Source organism: Anas platyrhynchos, chromosome 2 (assembly GCF_047663525.1).
Source record: "Anas platyrhynchos isolate ZD024472 breed Pekin duck chromosome 2, IASCAAS_PekinDuck_T2T, whole genome shotgun sequence".
Taxonomy (NCBI): domain Eukaryota; kingdom Metazoa; phylum Chordata; class Aves; order Anseriformes; family Anatidae; genus Anas; species Anas platyrhynchos.
Genome location: NC_092588.1, coordinates 31721669 through 31747385, shown reverse-complemented (window position 1 = coordinate 31747385; position 25717 = coordinate 31721669). Strand labels below are relative to the sequence as shown.

The following is a 25717-nucleotide window of genomic DNA, read 5'->3' as shown; positions in this document are numbered from 1 at the left end:
GTGGAGACTCTGTATATGAGTATATGACTGTGTACAGTCATATACCAACAAAGAGCAGGAACAATTTATGCCTAGATTTTCCAGTCTGGTGAAGGAAAGAAGCCTTGAATTGCTTTTATTGCCCTTGGTCCTGTGCATTTAGAAACCAAAGACTTTACTGACCACAGGTGTGAAGATGGCACAGGAGCTTCCATGGCCATGTAATGTTACACCATGGTTTCTTTACTGTGAATAAAACATTAATGAAAGAGACACCATGGCTGATTTGCCCATCAAAAGTCTCATTAACCACGTCAAACAGAGTCAGAAATCTCATCCCACATATTTTATTGTGCCAGGGGGTGGTTTAGATTGAAAGTATGGAGAACTTGTTCACAGAGAGGGTAGCCAAGCACTGGAACAGACTGCATGGGGAAGTGGTGGAGTCCCCATGCCTGGAGGTATTCAAAAGACACGTGGATGTGGTAGTAAGGGACATGGTTTAGTGATGGCACGCAGTAGGTTAAGTTGACTGTTGGACTTTATGATCTTGAAGGTCCTTTCAAACTTAGATGATCCCATGATTCTGTGATTGTTGTATACGATTATTGAGCATGTACACACATTGCGTGTGTGTGTTTGTTTTCATATTATGCTTGAGCTTGGTTCTTGTACTTCCTTTCTAGTCAGAGACACTCAGAATCTCCAGCCTAGCAGATTCAGTGTGCAAAGGTTAAGGCACATGCTTCCTTTTGTCGCTCACTGTACACTTATTTGTATATGTGTTAATTTAAGTCAGTACACACTCAAAAATCAAAGACTTTGAATTAGTTGTCAATAAAATACTGGTCATCCTCCTCTGTGAAAAGTGAGAGTATAAATATCAACAGAACTGGGTGAACTTTTTGTTCATTGTGGTATTTCTTTCATCTGTCTGCCTTAAAAAAAAATGCATCCATTAATATATATATTTTTTTGGGGGGGGGGGGGGCAGGTCACAAGACAACAGAGCAGAACTCTTTTTTTTTTTTTTTGATACAAACCACACATTCAAGAAATGAGCTTAAATTCTCTGGTGCTACTCTGCTTCTGCTGTTAAATGTTAAATAACTAACATTTCTTTGACTGAAAGAACTGAAGCAATCTCTAGCTTTATTTGATTGCTTTCCTTTAACAAGTCTTTAGTAAATACAGGATAAGATACTGTATGTATATTACTGTATGTATATTATGTAAGAATGTAAGTGCATGTTTCAGTCTGGAATGGTTCTGCTTCAGATAATTTTGTTATGTACAAAATATCAAAAGATTATAATTGTTGAGATCATATCCTGTTAATGTAGCCATGGTTTCAGTCTCTAATATTATTTTTGTTTCTTTTAGATCATGATATAATAATTCAATTCCTTGAGTTCTGACTTTCTTCTATTCATTACCACCCAGAATCTCTTGCCTATCAGGACCGCTGTGGAGAGGCAAGGGCATAGGTGTGCTACTGCTGGTCCTCTATGCAGATCTGAAAAGAAGAAAACGGTCAGAGAAATTACTTCAGCCTGGAGATTTGAGTAGCAGTTTCATAGCAGTTTGGTTTAGTGTTTGTTGTTGTAGCTGTTGTTGTTATTTTTTGTTTTTAATCAATATTTTACTGTATTTCCTTTTTTTTCCCCCTAGGGGCTAGAACCTTGCATTCATACAGCACTTCTCACAGTGAGACCTTGATCCTGACCGGGACCTCTGAGTGCTACCATTATTCAAATAATAATAAAATGAAGCAGAACAAAACAGGAGCCCTATGGACTAGTTTTTAATGCCACTATCTGTTCTACACCAAAATTAAGCCATTTGAGAGATAACACCAAGCAGAGTTTTGTTGTTGTTGTTGTTGTTGTTGTTTTGTTTTGTTTTGATAATTGTACCTTTTCATAACACATATCTTGAAATGAGTGCATGACTCATTTTCAAAAAGAAATGATAACACTAGATTCATTTGGTTTTACTAGGCAGGCTGTTAAAAATACATTGTTTGGTAGCATCCTATTTCTCATGGACAAATAGCATTTTTTAAAGGATTTAAAGCTATAAGAAAATGCTTACTTTTTAATTGCTATTATTCTATTATTTTAACAAATGTAGTAGTCTGTTAAGCAAATCCATGAAGGAAAAAAAAAAAAAAAAAGCTTAATACCACAAAAACAGATCAAGCTAAGTTTATGAAATTTACAGATTACCTAAAATGCTAGGAGTTAATTACAGTCTGCTTTCCCTGGCATGTCAGCCTGATTAAATTTGGAGTTCCAAGATGAATTGGCCCAAATTCATTAGTGTTCCCCGGGTGCATATGTTGGTCAAGGTCAAGCGAAGCACATTGACTGTAGTGTTAGTCAGGAGGGGGAAGGGTTTCTAAAGAAGGTGGACTCTTAAAAGGTCTGGGGTTGAAGCAAGAAACTTTGATACTTTTTAACTTAATAAATCTTGACAGCCTAATCATGGCTAAGCCTTTGCAGTGTTATTGGTACAGATGGCAAAGCTAGACATATTTAAAGAGATCTCAGCAGCTAGTGGCAGGAGAGCATTGAATCCAAATGCACTGTTGGGCTCTCAGAGAAAGTGCAAGAAGGGAGGATAAAAAGCTACACAGCATTTCCATCTCTTGACATCTCCAACAGCCTCAGATACAAAATATGATAAGGCTCCTGCTGAGCTAATAAGCCCAACAAATGTCTGTGTCCGTGAAGTAGATGAAGTGGGATCAAGTAGTTGGGGGCTGCTGTATGAAAATAAGCCAGCACCCAGGGTATAATGGCACTGTAGAAAGCTGCAAGGTCAGGCTGATGACAGAAACACTGGATAAGTAGAGACCCCATCAGTAAAACAGGTTTGTCTGCTGGATCTGAGCCACATAACTATTAAAAAAATCCCTATGTTTTAGAAAACTCATCTAGTTTAGTAAATAAAAGGACAGGATTTGGTTTTGTTGTATGAAAAGCTGCAACAGTTTGCTACTTATTGCCATACAGATTGTATGATGAATTGTTTCTCTGAAAAATATTATATCAAAACAGACCTGAGAAGGGGATTTGACTGCAAACTAAAGGAGATTTTTAAAGTAAGCAGTAATAACAGATGAGCCACAAGGCTGCTGGTTGTTACACTGTTCTTCTCTTAATTTCTTGTACCTCAAGTATATCTTTATTCATCTCATTCTGAAATGGAGTACTGTGTGTCCCAATAAAATAATTGAAGCTGAAATCACACTGGAAACATGAGCATGATAAATGCAGCTCTTAGCAATTACAAAGGAATATACAGACCTTTCTTGCCGAAAATACCATTAAAACAATAATTAGGCAGTGCTTGAAATTTAAGAATGAGTCAAGTTGTTGCATCAAATTTTAAAGCTTCATATTATTTTAGTGTTACTTGTAAAGGTTTGTTCAAAAAGTACAGAACATTACAAACGTCATGTGCATTTGTTTATTACAGTTGTGAGAAGATGTGAAAAATCTGACAGAAGGCCACAAAGGTCATACCTATAATTCCCTTTAATTTAACCATGAGATGTTTTAAATTTATGCAAACATAATTATTGCCAAATTCCAGTGTGTTGTACATGTGCTACTGAAGCCAATACAAGCCAGAGCTGGTCCTATGAGTAACAACAACATTAGAAAAATAAATCAGTAGTGATAGATGATGAATATTTATGGTTGTTTCTCTCCTACCATTTTAATCATTTACAAATATTTTCAGTTTTCATCCAGTAGAAGTACAACTGAATGCAGTGCCTCCCCTGAAACCTTAAGGAGAACGTATAATAATACAACAAGCAGCCCTCTTCTTTCCACTCAGGACTATCATATTTGCAGGTTTGTATTGGGATGCAGAGTCACACCAGTCAGCAGGATCTCAGAGAGGCACAGTGTCTCCAGAACATCTGCTGTGGCCTGTGGTGAAGAGGTTTGTCCGCTCTAGCCCTTGAGGCCGCAGCGTGTGCTCCTGGGTGCCACCAGCCAGATCGGCCATGCGGAGTGGAGGGAACAGCAAATGTGTTGTGGGACCCTTTGAGGCCTGCCCCCACCACTATTCTGTTTGACCCTTCTGTGACGGTGCAAACTGCAGAAGCACCTTCTGTTAGTCCCCGTATTCTCCAATGTTTTTTATTTCAATTAGGTTTATAGGCAGCTGCCACTCACTTGAACAGCAAATGTCTCCCTCCCCTCCTTTCACTCCAATTTTGCATACACATGACAGTATTTCTTCTGTCCTGCCAAGCATCCCAGTCTATATCTTCCCATTTATCACACAAACATCTCAGCACCATTTTTCTGTACCACACCTCCCAATCAGCAAAAAAGCTGGAAGCAAAGGTGTATTTAAAGTACCCTGTGAGAGCATTTTCATTGCCTGATGGGTAAGAAGAGAAAGTATGGGAGCTGGGGAGTAAAGGAGTAAGAAAAGGTTGAATATCCTTTGTACTATGCCCAGTATACAATGGCTCCATGAGCAAAAATATGGGGCTAGAAACCAAACTGTATATAAAACATAATGCCTGGTGTCAGAAGAGAGACTTAGAGCTCGTCCTTATGTATTCTCTCTAAATGAAAACTATAAAAATCTAGTCCTATCTTGCATGGGTCAGAAAATACACTGTCTTTATGCCCTTTTAAATGTTTTCCTAGTGCACCAAAACTAGGAAGTAGCCAGCAGTGAATGGGATGGAAAAACGCATGTATATAAGCAACAAAGCTTTTCACCAAATTTAAAATGGGGTGTTATGCAATGCAAACGAAGTGACCCCAGTCCAAGGGCTAGGCTTTCAGAGTGAAAGTGATACAGATGTTAATAAAACACCAGTTATTGAATAACTGACTATTGCTGTTTTATGTTGTTTGTAGAGGCAGACTTATTTCACCTTTTCAGCTGAACCAAACAATTAAACATAGAGGGTAACACCGTTAAAACTAAATGCATGAAATAAAGCATCAGCATTTAACTGCATTACGGGTTATCTTGTACATCACAAAGCTGCACAGGTAACAGGTGAGCTGTAAAGAAGGAAGACCCATGTTCCGGCTTAGGTCAAATGAAAGGAAGGAGTTGCTGTCAAGGATAGAGAACACAAACAGAAAGGCAAGGGCCAGTTTGCTAGACAGGTCCTTTGCACAGTTGTAAATGTTGTTGCTAGTACTGACTAGTTACTTAGATATGCCTGGATTTTTGCTGCAATTGGTGAGTGTTCCTGTAGGTTTAGTGGATCTATTTATCACGTTAAAAAGCTTGGCTTTTTCATAGAATCAGAGAATCATTAAGGTTGGAAGAGACCTTCAAGATCATTTGGTCCAACCATCACCCTACTACCAATGTCACCCACTAAACCATGTCCCTAAGTGCCAGGTCCAACCTTTCCTTGAACACTTGCAGGGACAACGATGCCACTACGTCCCTGGGCAACCTGTTCCAATGCATGACTACTCTGTCTGAGAAGAAATGTCTCCTAATTTCTAATCTAAACCTTCCTTGGCACAACTTGAGGCCATTCCCTATAGTCCCATCACTAGTTACCTGTGAGAAGAGGTGACACCCAGCTCCCCACAACTTCCTTTCAGGTAGTTGTAAAGAGCAATTATGTGTTCCTGGAGCCTCCTCTTCCCCAGACTACACAACACCAATTCCCTCAGCTGCTCCTCAGAGGACTTGTGTGGCATGCCCTTCACCAGCTTTGTAGCCCTTCTCTGGATATGCTCCAGCCCAAAACTGAACACAGTACTCGAGGTGTGGCCTCACCAGAGCAGAGTGCAGGGGGATGAGCACCTCCGTGGTCCTGCTGGCTACACTATTACTGATACAAGCCAATATGCCATTTCTAAAGGTTTTCACTGCCTTTTCTGGTCACTGAGCCTCTAGATATATCATTTTTGGTAGATGATTGCATTCTAGACTCAGTGTAGTGCTTCAAGATTCACAGGTCTGAACCATTCAGATAGCAACACACAAGTTTAGAACAGCTGAGGACTGATCCACTTCATCTAAGTGCTAATTCTAATGGTTGTGTTTGTCTGCTTGTTTGTTTGTTTTTAAGGAGGAATGTGAGGAACAGAAAAGGGAGGAGGACATGTTACAAAAAGTTCTTGATCAATGACTATTTAGAAATTATGGTTTGAATTGGAAAAATGAGAAAAAACAAAAACAAACAAACAAACAAAACAAAACAAAACAACAACAACAACAAAAAAAACCTTCATTCCTGTAATGTATCAGTATTTTCAAAAAAAAAAAATCTATACAACATATACCCAGTAGCTGTGGTTTCTCTCTGTCAGAACAGAGATTGAACTTGGAAAAAGTCAGAGGAATAATAATTTAGGAATGATATGTGGTCAGCTGTGACAGAGCATGTTAACGATTGTTCTATCCATGAAGCATGTGCTTTTAGGATGTGGAAAACTGTATTTTTAAGAATTACCTGGAGGTACTTTAAAAAAGGAGAAGAAGGATTTAGCAGTTGGCACAGACAACTGCTTAACAGTTGTGAATTGCTTCCTAAAAGGTTTTTAGGAAAGAAAAAAAAAATGATCTTCTCTCATTTTATAGAAGTATTTTTCTTAAAACTTGTTAAAGGATAGATAGAATTGCATTAATAAGATCTTTATATTATTAATATTATTGGGTATACTCTTGCAGAAATAATTTGTTACCTACCTTCCTTCATCTTTTTAGCAGCAGTTAAGTTATAAAATGAAGTCAGTCATTTCCTTTTTAGGAATATTTCTGAATTACTTTAATGTGATTCTAAAGAGACAATTTCTTAATGTCTTGCACAGCATAGTACTTTAGTTTACCTAGACTTTTGTGCTGCAGGAATTTAGGAAGATTAAAACAATCTTCATCTCTTGTTGTGCCATGGAGTTAAGGACCAGAACACCTGAAATGCCAGGGAGTATTACACATTCATTGCAGCCCGTGGTCAAGGGTAGGCTCTGCTTGTTAACATGCATTGCCCAGGTGAATTAGTGGGAAGGAAGAGAATGTACATTCTTCTAGGAAATGAAGAAATGGGTTGGAGGTTCCTAGGATGCTATTAAATCCTATGACTGAGGAAAAGGAAAAGCCTTTTTGTCTCAAATTCATAACTTACAGAATCATCATAGAATGGTTTGGGTTGGAAGGGGCCTTAAAGATCATCTAATTCCAACCCCCTTGCCATGGGCAGGGACACCTTCCACTAGAGTTAAAGGCAATGAGGATCTGCTGTAGCACTAAGTTGGGGCTGAGAACCACTCGTGTGAGCTAACTGCTCTGCTTCAGAGAGATGTAAGAGTGGCATCACCATGCAACAAGTGCAACAAAATAGTGCAGGTGACTAACCCAAATGCCATCAAATGCACTAACCAAATAAAAATACAGAGACTACTTTACTTGCTACCAGCTCATTACAAAATTTTTAACCAGAGTAGAATTTTAAAGACAATTTTTCTAATTATCTATCTCCAGAAAAACACAGAAAAACATAAAAACATGCATACCTCCAGAGTGATACATCACACTAAAGAAATTTGGCTAATCTCAAAGAAAATAGGACCGAAAAAAAAAAAAAAAAAAAAAAAAAAGTAAAAAAGTTATAAACTAAAAGCTTCACTAAACCAACATGTAAAATAAGCAATATACATTTCATTTAAAAGGATTCATTTGAATGCATTCACCAAAGGGAAATCATACTTAACCAACCTGATTGCCTTCTGTGATAGGACAGCTGGCTGGATAGATGAGGAGAGAGCAGTGGATATTTTCTTCCTGGACTTCAGCAAGGCTTTTTGCACTGTCTCCCATGATATGTTTTTAGGGAAGCTCAGGAAGTGTGGGCTAGATGAGTGGACACTGAGGTGGATTGAGATTTGTCTGAACAGCAGGCATCAGAGGGTTGTGATCAGTGGCACAGTCTACTTGGAGACTTGCAGCTAGCCGTGTTCCCAAGGGGTCAATACTGGGGCTAGTATCGTTTAACTTACTCACAAGTGACTTGGATGAATCACAGAATCACAGAATGGTTGAGGTTGGAAGGAACCTTCAGAGATCATCTAGTCCACCCCCCAGCTCAAGCAGGGTCACATATAGCATATTACACACAGGATCACATCCAGGCTGGTTTTGAATATCTCCAAAGAAGGAAACTCCACAACCTCTCTGGGTAGCCTGTTCCAGTGCTCTGTCACCCAAACAATAAAAAAGTTTTTCCTCATATGCTGATGTAGCCTCCTGTGGTTCAATTTATACCCATTATCCCTTGTCCTGTCTATCACTGGTCACCAAAGAGAAGAGTTTGGCCCCATCCTCTTTACATTGTCCCCTCAAGTATTTGTAGAGGTTGGTCCCTCTCAATCTCCTCTTCTCCAGGCTAAACAAGCCCAGATTGCTTAGTCTTTTCTCATAAGAAAGATGCTCCAATCCTTTAATCATCTTTGTGGCTCTTTGCTGGACCCTCTCTAGAAGTTCTACATCCCTCTTGTACAGGGGAGCCCAGAACTACAAACAAGATTCCAGGTGTGTCTTCCCCAGAGCTGAGTAGAGGGGAAGGATCACTTCTCTCCACCTGCTGTCCATGCTCCTCCTGATGCAGGCTAGGATCCCATTAGCCTTTTTGGCCACAAGGGCATACTGCTGGCTCATGGTTAACTTGTTGTACGCCATGAAGAGTACCTCCTCAGCAACTTTTCTAATGATACAAAACTGGGAGAGTGGCTGATACCCCAGAGTGCTGCCATTCAGAAAGATCTCAGCATGCTGAAGAGATGAGCAGAGAGGAACCTCTTGAAATTCAACAAAGGCAAGCATGTGGTCCTGAAACTGTGGAGGAGTAACCCCATGTACTAGAACAGAATGGGGCTTGACTTGCAGGAAAGTAACTCTGCGTAGAGGGACCTGGGGTTCCTGGTGGATATCAAGTTGATCATGGGCCAGCAGTGCAGTCTTGTGGCCAAGAAGGCCAAAGGGATCCTGGGCTACATTAGGAAGAGCATTACCAGCAGGTCAAGGAGGTAATCCTCACCCTCTGCTCAGCCCTGGTGAGGCCACACCTGGTGTACTATGTCTAGTTCTGGTCTCCCCAGTACATGAGAAATGTGGGCATGAGAAACGTGAGTCCAGAGAAGGGCTTTTAAAATAATTAAGGGACTGGAACATCTCTCATATGAGGAAAAGCTGGGCCTGACCAGCCTGGAAAATTGAATACTCAGGCAGATCTGATCAACGTGTGCAAGTTTCTGAAGGGAGGGTGCCAGGAGGTGAGGCCAGTCTTTTCAGTGGAGCCCAGTGATAAGATGAGAGGCAACAGACACAAACTGCAACACAGGAAGCACTTTCTTTTTGTGTGGGTGACTGAGCAGTGGAACAGGTTGCCCTGGGAGGTTGTGGAGTCTCCTACCTTGGAGATAATCAAAAGCCTCCTGAGCATTGTCATGGGTAATGTGCTCTTGGGGACCCTGCTTCAGCAGAGAGGTTAGACTAGATAATCTTTCATGCTCCCTTCCAACCTCAACCATCCTGTGATTCTGTGAATAACTGTAGAAATGGCTGAGTGTAAGTGAAAACACAGTAGAAGAGGATTTTGTTTTAATCTCAAATACTTAATCTAGCTATTAATTTAAAGGTATGTAGATTTTGAAACAATAGATAAGAATAACATGATTAATTATATAATACAGTTATTTTAACATATGAAATACATATGGATTAATAGATAACTAAAATATAATTTATATATAATATAAAGAATATTAATATCTGAATTGTAATTCATTTATATGAGTATATAGAGTATAACTACTAATATATATTTAAACTTCAGGAATATAAAATGTCGGGAGTATTTTGACTGTGACTTTAATTTTTTTTCATTGCAACACAGTAAAGGTTTCCAGTCCTTTCCCATCATATTTTTTTTTCTCCTTGGAAGAAGTCTGTCTCTCACAGAACAAAGGAAATGATAGATGTGAGTTTCTATGATTGCTGAGAAGGCAGAAACAGTAATGACACTCAGAAAATTCTCTTCAGTTCAGAAATCGTATCTAGTACATTAGAAACATTCAAGTTGCTGTACAGAGAGCTATGTGCAAAGTTCTGGCTTTCCCTAGATATTTGGTTTGTTTTAAAAGCAAATTAAATAAAACATATCAAATGAGAACTTTAACATATTAAATTTATGCAGTGTAGGATAATTGAATTTCTATGGGCTTTATTATTATTTTAATTTGTTATTTTTGAGGCACAACAGACATAGAGTATCAGATAAGAATTGTATGTCTTTGTTACTAATGCGGTATGTAAGAGGCAATACATACTACCACCTGAATGACTAAGAAATACAGGATTTGAAGGTTAATTGACTCACTGACACCTGAGATTGAATTTGTCCCAAACTTTTCATAAGCACAGAGACTTTTGTATAGATACATGTGTGAGTTTATATGTCTGTGACCTAATTCTGACTTTCTTCTACCTTCAGCTGAAAGGAAAGCTACTCTGAAAGAGTTGTGACAAAAATGCGGCAGGGGAGAGAGCTGGCAGTGAAAAGCAGAGTTTCTTTAAAAGTGAGATGCGTAAAATTTGAAACGGACATGAAAACACCTGTAATTTCCATCATTTCTGTCTATTTGCAAGAAATATAAGGTCTGTGTGTTTATGTACTAGAATCAGTCAAAAATTGTATTCTAGTATATAAAATCCTTCCCATTTGTCCACAGAAATTCAAAATTTGCCATTGAAACATTCTGATTGATATTTTGTTAGAAAGTTGGGATTTAAGTTTACTGTGTTAGAACTGTGCTCAATGTGGTCATTGAATACTAATCAGCCTACAGCGTGCAGCAGGAACCATGTACCCAGAGTCTTTCCCAGTTACCACTAGTCCTGGCAACTACCCCTCTCTCTGTTCATTCCCACTCTTCTCTTAATAAACTTTGTCGGTTGTATCCATCTGCAGTCAGTAGAAACAATAGGCCCGAAAGAGATGTTCTAAGCAGAGTTACCACATATATTGTATAATTGCTTAAACAATGTCCACAGCTTGACTGATAGAATTAATTTATTTTTTTGTTAGCTTTGGCTTAGGGTTGTGATTTTTTATAATATTTATTAATGTGCTAACTGTAGATTTTTCTGCGCTTCTGTTTAAATCAATACAAAGGTCACACTGACTTCAGTAAAAGCAGTTTTGAATTTTGGATTATTGTTTTTTATTCTGCAACAGATATTCATTACTTTTTTTAGTTCCTCATGTAACTTAGTGTCTTACTGAAAATAAAAATGTTGTAACTATTTTTCCTGCACCTATGCTTATAGTTAGGCAGTAAAGCACATTTTCTACATATCATGGTTACACTTTGTCCTATAAGTTGAAAGTGCTTTTATTTCTTCTTTCCTATCCATATCTGATATTTGTCTAAAGGAAACAATAAGTTAAAAGATACGTATATATTTAAACTTTTTAAGGTAAATCAAAAGATGAAAACTAGATTTTTTTTTTAATTCTATTTCTCTATCAGGGCTGATTCTAGCTATTAAATTCTTATTAGCATTAAAATGTACTTTCAAAAGGGGAAAATAAAAAAAAAAAAAAAAAGCTTAGTTCAGGCATTTTGTCCATCACATTATGATTGGTGACCAACAGCTTGCTCAACTATACTCATTAAAGACCACTAAAATCTTGGCAGTACCGTTTGATCTAGGTAAATGTTAGCATATCACAGCTAGTTATGAATGGTTGCAGTGAGATAACTCTACTATGACCCACACTCTAATTAATGTTGCAGAGAAGCCTCACTTTTGATGTATGTCAACATATTCCTCAGATTTTTTTTTCCATTTTTTATTGTTAGTTTAATTTTCTTGTTTATTTGAATTAAAGAGAAAACATTAGATTTTCATAGCAGTATATTCAAATGTTTCAAATCACTGCAATTTGACCTTCTGTAGTTTACAGGCTGTGCTGGCAAAGCCTGTCTTTCTTTCAGCTGCAACAACTGATATATTGCATTGTCTGTGTTGGCTTGGTCCTGATGCTGAAGCCAATGAGTTTTTTTTTGGAGCCTTTGTTCAAACTGTTGTAAAGTTTTTTTGGTACTTCTTGAATCAGTGTTGTTAATATCTTAAAAAAAATATTCCCTTGCTATTTGATGTATTTCTACTCTCCTGATACAGCTTAATATGTGTGCTAACAACTACTCTGAATTAATTTTCAAATATGTACCACTTGCTACTTATTTAGATTTTCTTTCTATCAGTTAACTTTGGATACATACCTATAACTGCCTAATATTTCCGGGGACAAGGAGAATTTTCTACTGGCAACCTCGTGACTAGGCATTTCACAGCTAGAGCTGAAAGGTTTAGATGGTATAAAAGCACTCTTCAGGGTAAAGTTGATGAATTGTAGTAATCCTGACTGGTGTCAGGACAAAGGAGTCTCTCTAATTGAGCATGGCTGGAGAATCAGTAAGGGGTAGTATTAGTTAACTGGCCTAAAATGAAACTTTCAATAGGCCATCCCTCCCCCTCACAAAGAAAATGAATTGGAGCATTAAAGCCACCCCCCTACATCATCTCTTATCAAAGACCTCCATCTCTTGCTCATATACTATATAGCCTGCTCCATAGGCTCTGGTGCCAACACTGCTGTTTCCTCCATTACATTGTGCTATGCAAAATTAACTGCTCTTGTAAATGGAAGCAACTTCAACGGCAATGCAGCTTTACCTCTTTAAACCACTGGAGAATCATATGAATAATATTCATCAGTTGCTGAAGAGAATTAGAGAGACATCTGCATTATTTTTATGAATACCAATTGTAGAGCTCAGGAATTTTTTTTGTTGATCTTATCCTACCTGGCTGGGTAGTTCCAATAAAATGTTCAAGGAATATTTAAAGTAGACAAACAATCGTGAACAAAATTAATTATTAGATGGGTTATGAAGAATCCTAGAGAACCTGAAAACTCTTACCTGTATTCCCTATACCAGGCTATTAACAGAAACCAGACAACATTAACAAGATTTTGTCATCCCAGCCCAAATCAGGGATCAAAGAGGACAGTACTCTATTAGTCTCTAGGAAATGGTAGACATAGCAGCAGCTGAAGAAAACTGCCAAAGAAAGATGTATTTGGTTTCACAAAAGCTGGCCATACTTCTTTCCTATGAATTAGGTGAGCCAGCTGAGTGGAATTATCAATGGCATACAAATAAAAAAATAACAGTGGTTAAATTGTAAGGGCATAAACATCTTGCTGTTTCATCCAGTCTCTGTGCAGCTTTGAGCAAATAAATAATGCTTGGTTCTAAATAACATGTTGTAGATCACTTGAAGCTATCTAGAAAAGTAACTTGAATTCTGAAAAAGTATTAGGGTGCCTTGCATCCACATGTAAATGCTCTAGTTCCCTTCAGGAATGTTATGCTGACATGGATTACCAGAAATCCTGGCAATCTGTGCTGGTGTCTGGGTAAAAAAAAAATAATTATTAGCCATAGCTCAAGCTCTTAGCAGGTGCATCTCCTAATTACATGGCGTTTGCTCCAAAACCAGTTTAAGCCAAAAATGGTGCCAGAACTGTGCCAAATCATTTAATTCTGCTTATTCCTGTCTTTATCTACTGACACTCCTTTCTTTTGGCATAATCTATTAAAAGTTGAAACTAAAAAATACAGAAGTTGTCTTGTTGAAAATCTTTTTTTAGTGGACAGGCATATAAGACCTCATATCCCAAATCAGAGCTGTTACTATATCAGCAAGAAAATTCATGTGAAAATAACAGTTCTGGTCCACTTGAATCCCTGGTATGCTTTCTGGAGGCATAGCACACTTTCAAAATGTCAATAGAGATCTCTGAGAACACAATACAAAAATGAACTTATAAGTAGGAATGTAAGCGAAAGGTATCTTTTGAAAGTTAGCTAAGGGCCTGCAGAGGTAGTTGCTCAAACTGTTTTGGAATTGTATCTGTGGTATGATAGTTGTAGACCTTTTTAATGATTTTCCTCCAGTTAAGTAAAGATTTAACTGAATAGGCATAACATAAGCACTGAAAAGCTGTTAGCCATATAGATGTTTACCTCACTGTCGCCACTATGATGTGGATATATTTCTGTGTCCTCAGAAGAAGGAAACAGTCCTGGAAGTGGAAGGCATATCCATAAGAACACATTTTTAGTCAGTATTTGAACGTACATGTATAGGGCAAGATTTTTTTCTGGTTGGGAAAGCGCTTGAGGCTGCTATGGTGACACAGTAGGGAAATTCAGGGTCTGAAATCCAGAAATACAGTCTTTGAGTGTCTGAATTTATGACTTCTAGTTTAAAGAGACGTAAAGAAAGTTAACACTTAGATATTTATATTAAGAGGAATGCCAGTGGAATAAGTGGATTAACTGCTGAAGTATAGAGCCTCCTGCTCTAGTACTCCCTCCTCTTCTACCTCCAAACTTAAAATAGGTTATATGGTGGGGTAGCCATTGATAAGAGACACCATTATGCCATCTAATTTTGAGAAGTGGAGCATGTGTTCAAGTTCCTGCCTCAGATCATGCAGAAGAAAGATGTAAGCCTGAAGCCTGGATAAATAATCATGCTATATGTGGCATGAATTATTCTTGATTAATAGTAAATTGCTGCAGCCTTTAGTTTCAACTACAGCTGCAGTATTATTGCCATCACCTTGTTATTTCTCCACCAGTATGGCGAGACTGACCAAAATATTATGAAATTTCAATGAAATTTACTATATTATTTAATTATACCCAGACTACTATCCTGACTACTTGTGAAATTTGTATTTCACCGAGTACTTTGAGAAGCTGTGGTATCACTTCCCCACTACTGCAAATGTTCTCGTAATTCTTCATTTCCAAATTGTCTTTTTTTTTTTTTTTAATTTAAAAAGCAACTAAAATACCTCATGTGTCGCTCCAGCTCCTAAATATCCTGTTTCTGAAAAGGTGTTTGTCACCACTGTCATATGTTACATTCCTGTACAAAATCTTGACTCCACATGTGCTGAAACTTCATCATTCTTCATATCCCCAAGTTTTCCATAATGCATTTTCTTCTCATCTCTCCTCTCACCTCTTATTCAGTTCTTCAGATTTTGGCATGATCATCTGATTTCTTCCATATATGGAGATATTGTAAGGAGATGCATGAACGCTTCATAACAATTATTAAAAAAACTATGCTAACACCTCATATTGCTACAATAAAAATAGTAACAGTTATAATTCTTGTTCTTAGATCCAACTTGGTGGGCTGGAGGATTCTCTTTGTTTTGTTTGTTTGTTTGTCTTGGTTTATATTTTTTTTGGTTTTGTGTGTTTGGATTTTTTTTTGTTTTACACAAGAGATCTACGCCTACTCCATCATATAGCACAGCTCTGGTACTAGAGCTTTGGCAAAGAAAACATGTTTCACCTTGAAAAATAAGACCTTTGACCTTTTTTGTCTGTCAGGAAAAGCCCAAGATTAATGCGAGAAGGAGTATTCTGGTGTGAAACAGGGTACAAGTCTTGGAGACCAAGGGCAACCTCCGGTCAGCAATAGAATTTCATTGCTTCCTTAGTAGGTGCACTTTCCAAGACCATTTTATGTAGGTCTTCTGGACCCTGGCTAGCCTGATGTAATCTTAAAGTCTTCCTATGCCTTGTTCCTGATTCTTGGAACTCTTCATGTGGCAGTTTGGGAGATTGTTCCCATGGATCCAACTAATGTTCTTCCATGCCCAGTTCAAAGGGAGATTTTTAGTGCCCATCCTTATGTAAGAATGGTAATGACAGCTGTATTAATCCATAACCATTCACAGAATCTGCTTCATTCAGAACCTGAGTGTAAAGGGTCAGTACCATTTCAGATGATTTCTGATTTCAGTAGATGGAGCCAAGAGGCTCACAGCAACATCTGGGTGCAAGAATGAGGCTGACGTGATTGAACCACATAACTGTGGAGCTGAGTTGGAGAGCAGACTGGTGCACTAGATCACCAAGTGAACTACTGGCCATGAAGGATTTTGTGGAAAGGTCTTGTACCAGAAATGAGCAGCAGCTTTGCATGTGCCAGGTGCTCAGATGAGTGCCTTATGAAAACATGCATGATCACAACACGTCATTCATTACAGTGTGAAAGTTTAGGCTCCAAAAAGACTAAGCTAGTTAGTACTTGGTTAGCACCCTAATGCTTTAAACCTCCTCTCGATCTTGAAGATATCACCCTGATATTCGGTGCCAGAAAATCAAAATGTGTGACTGTGATTTAGGATTCTTGTACCCACTACACAGTCAGGCATGGTGCACTAAATTTAAGTAGAATATGAAGCAAGGGTTCTCTCAACAAAGTAAGCATTTCTGGTTCTTTTATCCAAAAAGCACATAGTGAAACAGAAGGGAAGGGAAGGGAAGGAAAAAGGGAAGGGAAGGGAAGGGAAGGGAAGGGAAGGGAAGGGAAGGGAAGGGAAGGGAAGGGAAGGGAAGGGAAGGGAAGGGAAGGGAAGGGAAGGGAAGGGAAGGGAAGGGAAGGGAAGGGAAGGGAAGGGAAGGGAAGGGAAGGGAAGGAAAAAGGGAAGGGAAGGGAAGGGAAGGGAAGGGAAGGGAAGGGAAGGGAAGGGAAGGGAAGGGAAGGGAAGGGAAGGGAAGGGAAGGGAAGGGAAGGGAAGGGAAGGGAAGGGAAGGGAAGGGAAGGGAAGGGAAGGGAAGGGAAGGGAAGGGAAGGGAAGGGAAGGGAAGGGAAGATACAGAAAAGAGCAATAAGACTAATCAGTGTTATAGAGAGGCTTCCACACCTTAGAAATCATAAAACTATCATAATAGAATGGTTTGGGATGAAAGGGACATTAAGGATCATCTAGTTCCAACATCCCTTGCCATGGGTGAAAAATAATAAGTCTAGGGTACTGCAGCATGGGGAAAATAAATATAAAACAATACAATAACAAAGAACATGAATTAAGGGAGCAACATATGAGTGTTTATAAAATCTTTAACCACGCTTGAGAATGCACATAGAGAATTATTGATTCCTGTTCTTTCCCATGCAAGAATATGGGACACTAGATGAAAGAAATGGCTGTTGAGTTCAAAACTGAGGAAAAGAGATACTTCTGAATGCAACGAGTAGCTAATCTGTGAAACTCATCGCTATATGCTACGGATGTTTTAAAACGTCTCATGTTCAAACTTACTGAGAAAAAATGAATATAAACAACTCTCATTCAAGAACTTTTAATTACAGTTTACTAGAGACTGGACAAACATGGGAAATAGTATTACATGCTTGCCTGGTTCTTATCCTTTCTGCTGGCAACTGCTAGAGGACATTTTCAGAGAGAATATGAGACTAGCTAGACCTTTGGTTTGAATCACTATGGCTGTTCTTATTTTCTTATGATTTTAAACAGCATGTTATTCCAGAAGTTCCCAGGCTGCAATACTAACTTCAGCTTTGGTCTAAGTGATTACACAGGTGGTATTTCAGTAGACAGTAGTATGAGAACAATGGTATAGGAGTGTCAAATTTGGGCTGGGAACAACTGCACTAGGATCATCAAACCCAGAAGTTTATAATATATTACTAGGATTCTGTTGCCTGATATACATTTAATCTCTGGTTTGGATTATAAATTAAACTGGAATTTAAATAAAAGTTGTGGCCAGAGGCCTTTAACTCTGATGATAGCTGTCACAAGGCTTCTTTTGAGCCACAAGGCACAAAGTAGAAGGGTTGCGCTATTTTTGATTGAACACAGAATTATTTTTCAAACTCCCTTTCTAAAACCATTTAAATTTCATTTGTGGCTTGGCTCTTCCATAAACTCTTTGTTCATTAGACTTATAGTTGCTTCTGTTGAAAACAGAGATGCTTTCAATGAAATGTTTTAAGGAGGTTTAGAAAATGTTCTGGTATGAATTTTAAAAGTAATGGATATTCCCCTGATTTATATCATTATATCATACATGTAAAAGTGAAAAAAATGTTTTTAATTGCCTTTGTTATTATTGTTGTTGTTAGTAAATTTCTAACTTCACAGTGTGTGTATGGAATGTTGATCTGATCTGGAAATGAGGGTCAGTTTTCAGCACAGATGAATTATTTAGAAAAAATACAATGTGACATTTTGAAAAAGGTAGATGAAATATAATTTTGCTAAGTATAGTAATAAGAAATGAAGCATAGAATAGTTATAGAAATAAGTATAGTAATTGACATTAGATTTAGGATAAGGACAGTGTCATCAAATAAAGTCATTATTTAGATTTTCAAATGTATTAGATTTTTTTTAACTGTTAGAAATTAATATGTGCTATTATGACTTTAAATTGATTTACACTTTTTAGAAAAAATATATAACAAATGGCTACATTAATCAAAGTAAATCAAGCTATATTAATGCAAGATCTTTTAATGATGAAAGACACTACGTTTGTAAACACTTTTGTCTTTTTACATGTTTAAATAAATTTTCTGTTCTTTGAATAGGGAAATGTTTAAGACCGACAAAATAGTCATAGTCTGCAACCTACACAGGAAAAGTCTTTGATTACAGTAAAATTGCACAAAAAAAAATCATTAAAAGGCATTGGACAGACATAAAACCTAACCTTTTGAGCTGAAGAATACTTAATATTCTCTTCATGATCATGCAAGGGGAAATTCTTTGCTATGGAATAGCTATTTTCCTGTTAAGCAGGCTATTTCATCAATGATTTATTCCTGAGATATAATAGGTCGTTTAAAATGGTGGTTTAAAAGTTAGACCTTTTTTGTTTAATTTTCTCACAGGCAGTTGGTAATTATCATGGTCCTGCAGTTTCTCTGGAATGCTGTGGAGGGTCAAATGCCAATGGAACCCTGCTTTATAGGGTAATTAAGACAGTAGACATGGTTATTAAATACATCGTGCTAAACTAAACTGGAATGCTGTGAAATAAAATCCAAAATCATAAATAAAATGTGGCTATTTTAGTGAAAAAAATAAAAATAAAAATAAAAATAAAAATAAAGTCACCCTACAATCATATTTGCAGTAAACAGCTCTGGCTGAATTGTGTCTGAAATTCTGCCATTTAAGTATCTGTGGACTTGCTAGATGTTTCAGGAATATTTTAAAACTAAAAATAAGTGCAAAGTGCTCCATGTGTGTTCTGTGTGCCCAGAAATCTAGTACAGTAATCAAAATTCAACCTCATAGTGCTCAGTGTATCTAAAGAATGTGAAAATACTCCACAATGAATAGAACCTTCTGTATTCATAATTACCATGCAGCATGTACTGGAAAATATGTACTAAAATAGTATGATGGATGTAGGTTTAATGTGAATAACAAATGAAGTTCGGAGAATCCTTTTGAAAATACCATAGGATGATAGCCTTTTTTTAAGAGCTTACCAGATATTGTAGCTGTTTCATTTGTGCCTAACTGAAAATTTTATGTTTGCAGTATGCTTTAGGCCACATATCTGTGCATCTTATATGCAGAAGAGGGTGGCAAAGATTAAATGCTTGATCAACATAGGTAATGCTAAGCAATATGCAAGTTGAAATATTACAATCTGTAAGATATCTCCCTCAGAATATGCAGCAAACTTGTCTTTATATTTTTTCCTTACCAAAAAGATAGGGTAATACAATATAGTCCTAGAAAAATGTGATGAGTACACAAAAACAGTGGGAAATTCACTTTGGAAAATCAGTCCAATATAAAACAAAGTCCCTAGAACACATAACACAATTTGTACATGTGATCCAAAATTGTATTCTCTTTGTTTAAAGTCTGAAAAATGAAATATGTAAGTTTACTGGCAAATTCATTGCATCACCAGAAAAAGAGAAAGAACTATGAGAAAGAGAAAAAAAAAAAAAAAGAAGAAAAAGAAAATATATATTTCCAATTCTAGCTGTAAAACTGGAAGCCAGAATGTGTAGTTGGCAGGCACAGAGCCAGCTGACTTTAGATCACTAGCCTTTCCATCAGATCAGTCTTCCTATTTCCACATGGAACACATTTTAAGTTAACAATGTGTAGTTTGGCAAAGGAATTGTTTTTCTTTGGCATAGAGCAGTTGTCTCATTTCTTTAAAAAAAAAAAAAAAAAAAAATTCTGCCTTATATATACAGTGTGTGTCAACATTTGTTTGAACATTAAAAACAGTTGTTACATCAAAAAAAATATATTCTATTGTTATTTTTTTTTCTGTATATGCAGATAGAAATTATGGAAATTTATTGTTAATTCATCTGTATACTGGCTTGTGTAATTCATCCAGTTTCTAATGTTTACTTAAATACTCATGTAAATGCCTATAAAAATGTTGATTAAGCTACTTGACCACAGACACTCAGAAAACAGGCCTCCTTTCTTAAGACAGTAATTTAAGTAAATCTCAGTTGATATCAGAGTATTTACAGTGTGGCTATAGACTCTAAGACAAACTCAGATTAAATCAGATCATTTTGCTCTTACTCCAAAACCTGGCCATTTCAACCAGATGTATTTATAGCCTGAAAAAGCAGTGGAATGGAATGCTACTCATTCAGACATTTGCAGTTGATTTATTCATTCCTGGTTGCTTCCACTGGAAACTCCGAAAAGCAGAAATGCAAATTTTCAGACATTGGTTCCACATGAAATGGGACAGACCACTGCACCAGCTACTGTTGTGAGACCAGATAGAGCTACTGCTGCCTACACATAAAGAGAGCCATTAAAGACAAGTTGTTTATTTCTGCTTCTGCAGAAATCATAAACACCAACCATGAGCCTGACAGCACAAGCTGTGCTGCAGTAAATTCTAGTACTTTGCTGGCCATTCTAAGCTGCCCAGTAAAAGTTACTGTAGCTAAATCCCATATACATTTCATGAAATAATCCTGCTCAGAAGATGGTATCATATTCATGCACAGCAGGGTGTGCAAATGCCTATAAATCAAAATGTAGAATCTGAAATATCTATAAAAAATCTTTGCAAATTTAACCATGACCCTTTGCCAGACAATAGGCCTTCATATGCTTTGCAGCTTAGCAGACACCAAGGAATTTTGTTTGGAAGTGATAGCTACTGTCTATGTAATATTTAGGACTTATTCATGGAGCATCTGGCAGAAAATAAAAGGGTTTCCTCCTCTAACATATGCTAAAGAAGGATGTGGTCCTGTGCCTGCTCCTCCTCTTCTGACTTTTTGCAAATAGCACAACATAAGAGACAGTTGTTTCTGGCTGCCCTGCTGCCTGTCATGGCTGTCAAGTGAAATCCCATGAATTATTGCTCTTCCAGATGTAAGAGATTTCCAGGCTGCCTTAAACTGCCTGTGGTTTGTGGTACTGGAGAGGAGTGAAATGAGATTAAACTTCATCTCATCAGTGCAATCTGAAAAGATCACACAGAGGACTAATAATCACAGCTTTTTCATTCCAGAGCTAGACCCAAGAGCTGTGTGTTTTTGTTTCAGGGCTATGTCACATTAAGCTTGTTGGAAGACATTGATTAAGGTCAAACAATGTTTGAAGATCAAAAATAATTTTTTTTACTCTGTGTTGCTGCATACATTTTGCATTCTTCAAAAAGTGTCATGCATTATTTTTACCCTGCTGAAACTGAAAACACTATGAACTGAGTCCTGTAATTCTGAGATGTCAGCACTTCTTAGCACAAACTTATGAAAGATAGAAAATTAAAATGTTCACCTAAAATTATGTATCTAATGCTATACGGCTTCCCCTATAATTCAGAGGGAATAGTCACTCCCCTCCCCCCCCCCCCAAAAAAAAAAAAAGTACTTGTCACTTCAGTTTGATGATCAATCTCCATCTGATTTTCAAAACTTTTTTTTTCTATACATATATATACATATATATTTATGGTTTTTTAATGCCAGCCAGGATGGTGTCTGGACCTTTGAATTTAATTTGAATGTTTTGTATTAGTAAAGAAGACTTATTCCTACACTGAGTTACTCATTTTTCAAAGTGCTCAGCTATAAGCCTCCATAGATTAAAAAATAACTGCAGGTTCAAAATGGAAGGTAGAAATTTAAATAAAGAATTGTTCTTTAATTACATTATGTGCATTTCAAGCATTTACTGGTTATCTTCCAAGATAAGTTTGAGGTATGCATGTATGTATGCCTCTATGAGGTATGTATATCTGTATATATCTGTATATATCTGTATATATGTGTGTGTGTATATGTACTTAGAGAGTGGCATAGAAATATAATGCCCATAGTACCTGCAAACTATGATTTAAATAATAGCTGCAACATAAAATAACATAATGCTTTAAAACCTCAGCATAGTCAAATGATTACTGTCACAACTCATTTTTTAATGAAATCAAGACAAGCGGAGAGGCCCCTGACATTTCACTTCAGCCCTATTAGCAAAATATTAATTATGGATAAGAAAAATAGGTTGCCCAAAAAACACCTGGAAATAATTGACAAATGTATGCGACTTAGATCAGAATGTAATTGCCCTGATTTGACCTATGTAGCTTTTTTTGAAAACTGACGTAGCTTGTTTAAGTAATAGCGTTGGCTACCAGATGTAAAACCTCCCAGGCTAGCTTCCTTTTCCATCTGAGCTCAGGGATATCACAAAGGCTTTCTAATGTGAGGGGACACCAGTAAAACAGTGATGAAAACCATAGGTAGGAGTATCTGAAAGTGGCTCACGTGAAAGCATTTATTGCTTTTCATGCATGTGTATTAAACCATAGTGGAAAGGAAACTTTCATTGAAAATGCATTAATTATTTGACACTGTTTTTCCTTTTTTTTTTTTTTTTTTTTTTTTTTTTTTTGCTACGGGATATGAGTGAAACATTGCAGCTGAAAAAATGATCATCATACTTGAGATAGGCTCACAGAATCTTTTTGTATGTTCTGTGTGAAGTTGTCTTGAACTGAAACCTCTGCTCCTTAAGGATTAAGGGATTGAAAAGCAAAGACTGAAGCTGCTGTAATTTAAACCCAGTCATTCTCCAGCACAAAGGTGCAAAATGGACTAAGCCAATCTGCTTCTTTTCTAGTTCAGCTAAGAAATAGTTCTACCTTTTGAAAGTTTTGTACTATTAACATTCCAGGGATGTCATTATCTTTAAAGGAAATTTATTCTCTCTTGATTTTTTAACCTGAGATCAGAGCTGTGAGACAAGCAATAGGTGGACATAGTTTCAAATTGCAGTTTATGGCATTTCTGAAAAATTCCATCTGTGTGATGTATAGATAAATCATAAAGACAAATTTAATCAATGAATGCCACTGAGGTGGGTTTTCTTGTTTATAAAAATATCTTGTCTCCAGAAATACTTGCAGAGCAGTTTTTTATTGCTATTTTAAAAATGGTTTTATATTACTAAAGAGTCATAAAAAGTATCAAATGAAACAAACTTAGTTCCAAGGACTGCAAGAGAAGAGGGAGCATTATGTTATATTGCAGATAATTAATACATTCACCAGACAGAAGAAATCCAGTTAATTACTGGGTGCATGTTAACTGATTGCAGGTTCTGAGTTTCAGTAACAGAATGAACTGAATTCACATTTCAGACTGTTGGTTTCTTTTTAAAGTTTTTCACAAAAAAATAGTACATAATTCTAATCAAAACAAATCAAAAGTTCTTTTTTAACAAATATTCCCAGTGGAAGTGCACCATATCCAGCAGAAAACAAAGCCCCAGCATTGTGGTTTGGGCACTACTGTGTCACGGTCAGGACCTGTCTTTGATTACTGGCTCTAATGTTCCTCTCATAAATGAGCCCTCCCCGCAGAGAGTCTGATGCTCAGCTTGTGAGAAGAGGGCAGCTCTGTGGGCTGGGAAGTTCAGCAGCTTGGAGTGGTTCCTTTGGAAGTGGCACTGGTGGGGGTAGAGGAGGGTTGCCCCACCAGTGTATCAGCTTCTGTGAAGTGGAGCTTTATGCAGAGATAAATAAGGGAGACGTGGTACTCTGGAAATCTGGAGATGTTTCTTTTCCCTGGGGGAAAATACATAAATATGTTCTCTTAAAATACATGTAGAAATTTACTACCTATAGAAGTAAAAGTAGACCTTAGAATTACTCAAATCTAGCTTGGGCTACATTGCATAGTTTCCATTTGGGTGAGGAAAAGTCACATAAGTGGTTACGTGTTTGTATTTGTAAATCATCTTCTATCACTGATTTAAAACTATGACCTGCTGTTTATCCATATGTTTGATGTGGGGCTGGAAACCAGCAATAATACGAGCTTTCCAGCACTTCCCATTTATAACTTCAAAGCCTAACCTGGAGGACCACCCTCTCTAGAGACAGAAGCAATTCATTTTCCATATTCAATATGCTTCTCCTGAGAGGAAAAAAACTGCCAGTCATGCCAAATTGTGTTGAATGATACAAGGTAAAGCTAGTTTTATCACATGGGCAGCTGACACAAAACTCTTTCACTTATCTTAGGTTGGACGGGAACTGGGTTCAGAGATGAAAGGTCAGTTCTTTATCCACTAAGCCCTCTAGATATTCCAAAATCCCCAGTACATTACAAATTTGAACAGTTTAAGCTCTCTTAAATAAAAGAATCTCTTCTTGAGGTAAAGTATACAGTGTATATAGATACAGAGCAGGAGAAACATGTGAAAGGTCACGGATGTGACCTTTTAACGTCAATAGTTTTATTTATTGACAAGAAGTCCAGTTTAAAGGGCTTAATGAAAAAGCAAGACAGGAATCAAAGAATCTTTTAAACTGCGTAAATTTGACTGATTATAAATTGTACTGCATGCCTCAGAAATTGCAATTGCTATGAATATTTTCTGGGGCTTATTCTTAGCAGAAGAAGCAGCTTCAGAAATCAGCGGCATACTAGTTACACTAGCAATCCAAAAAAAAAAAAAAAAAAAAAAAGTTCTTCAATTTTCCTAATACAGCCTAAGGCAATTAAAGTGGTATTTTTATTTTCTTTATTATTTTCTTCCCTGTTGCTTACATTTTCTGCTATACCAGTTATGAAAAAAAAAAAAAAAAAGTTTGAATCTGAACACACTTTTAAGGCTCACTCCCATTCAAATCAGTGGAGAAAACTCTGATTGTAGGATACCCATAAAGCCTCTCTAATTTACTGTTTTTTATTTTAATAAAAATAAAAGTTGTTTGAGCCATAGTTGTTTAAGACTACATCAGAGATGTTCAGTTTGTATATGCATTGTTGTAATTTTTGTTACCTTCATGATAAATGTTTTTCCTTTATGATAAATGTACCAGCCAAAAATACTGGTGACCATGTATATGGATGATACATCTAATATATAAATAAGTGTATATATAACACATATGTGTATGGAATGATTTTCCTGTAGTTCTGAGCACCTGCAGTTTATATTGAAAGTACTGGGTGCTCTAACTGCTCAGAAATTCTGAAAATAAAGCCATTTAGCTCTTTAAAATGGTTTTACTCCTCATCAAGTGCAGTCCAAGAGTTCTGAAGATTAAAAGTGGAATTCAAAAATTTGTTTCCTGCAAGAACAGTACTTTGGCCTTTTACAGTGCTATTTATAGACTGCAGCATTGTGTTTAGGTGAATCAATTATCTGTATCCTCAAGTGCAGATTTTATTTTCATGGTCTTTTGGATTTTGCCATTTCAGTAATAATGTGTGGCATTATTCTAGCTCAATTTTACAGCTTCTTTTTGAAAAGACAACCTCCTTTTGTAATGTAATTTAGAGACTTCAT

At 37.0% G+C, this 25717-nt stretch overlaps 1 long non-coding RNA gene across 3 annotated transcripts in view; it reads right to left on the bottom strand.

Moving 5' to 3' along the window:
* Nucleotides 1-23306: 23306 nt before the first annotated feature.
* The window catches only part of LOC106019202 (uncharacterized), a 55472-nt gene continuing 53061 nt past the window's right edge, over nt 23307-25717 (bottom strand). The window contains exon 7 of one of the 3 annotated variants that reach the window (XR_011807456.1): nt 23307-23984. This is a non-coding gene — a long non-coding RNA (uncharacterized lncRNA). The remainder of the gene's footprint in view (nt 23985-25717) is intronic. The other 2 variants (XR_005263133.2, XR_011807457.1) reach the window with 2 other exon arrangements.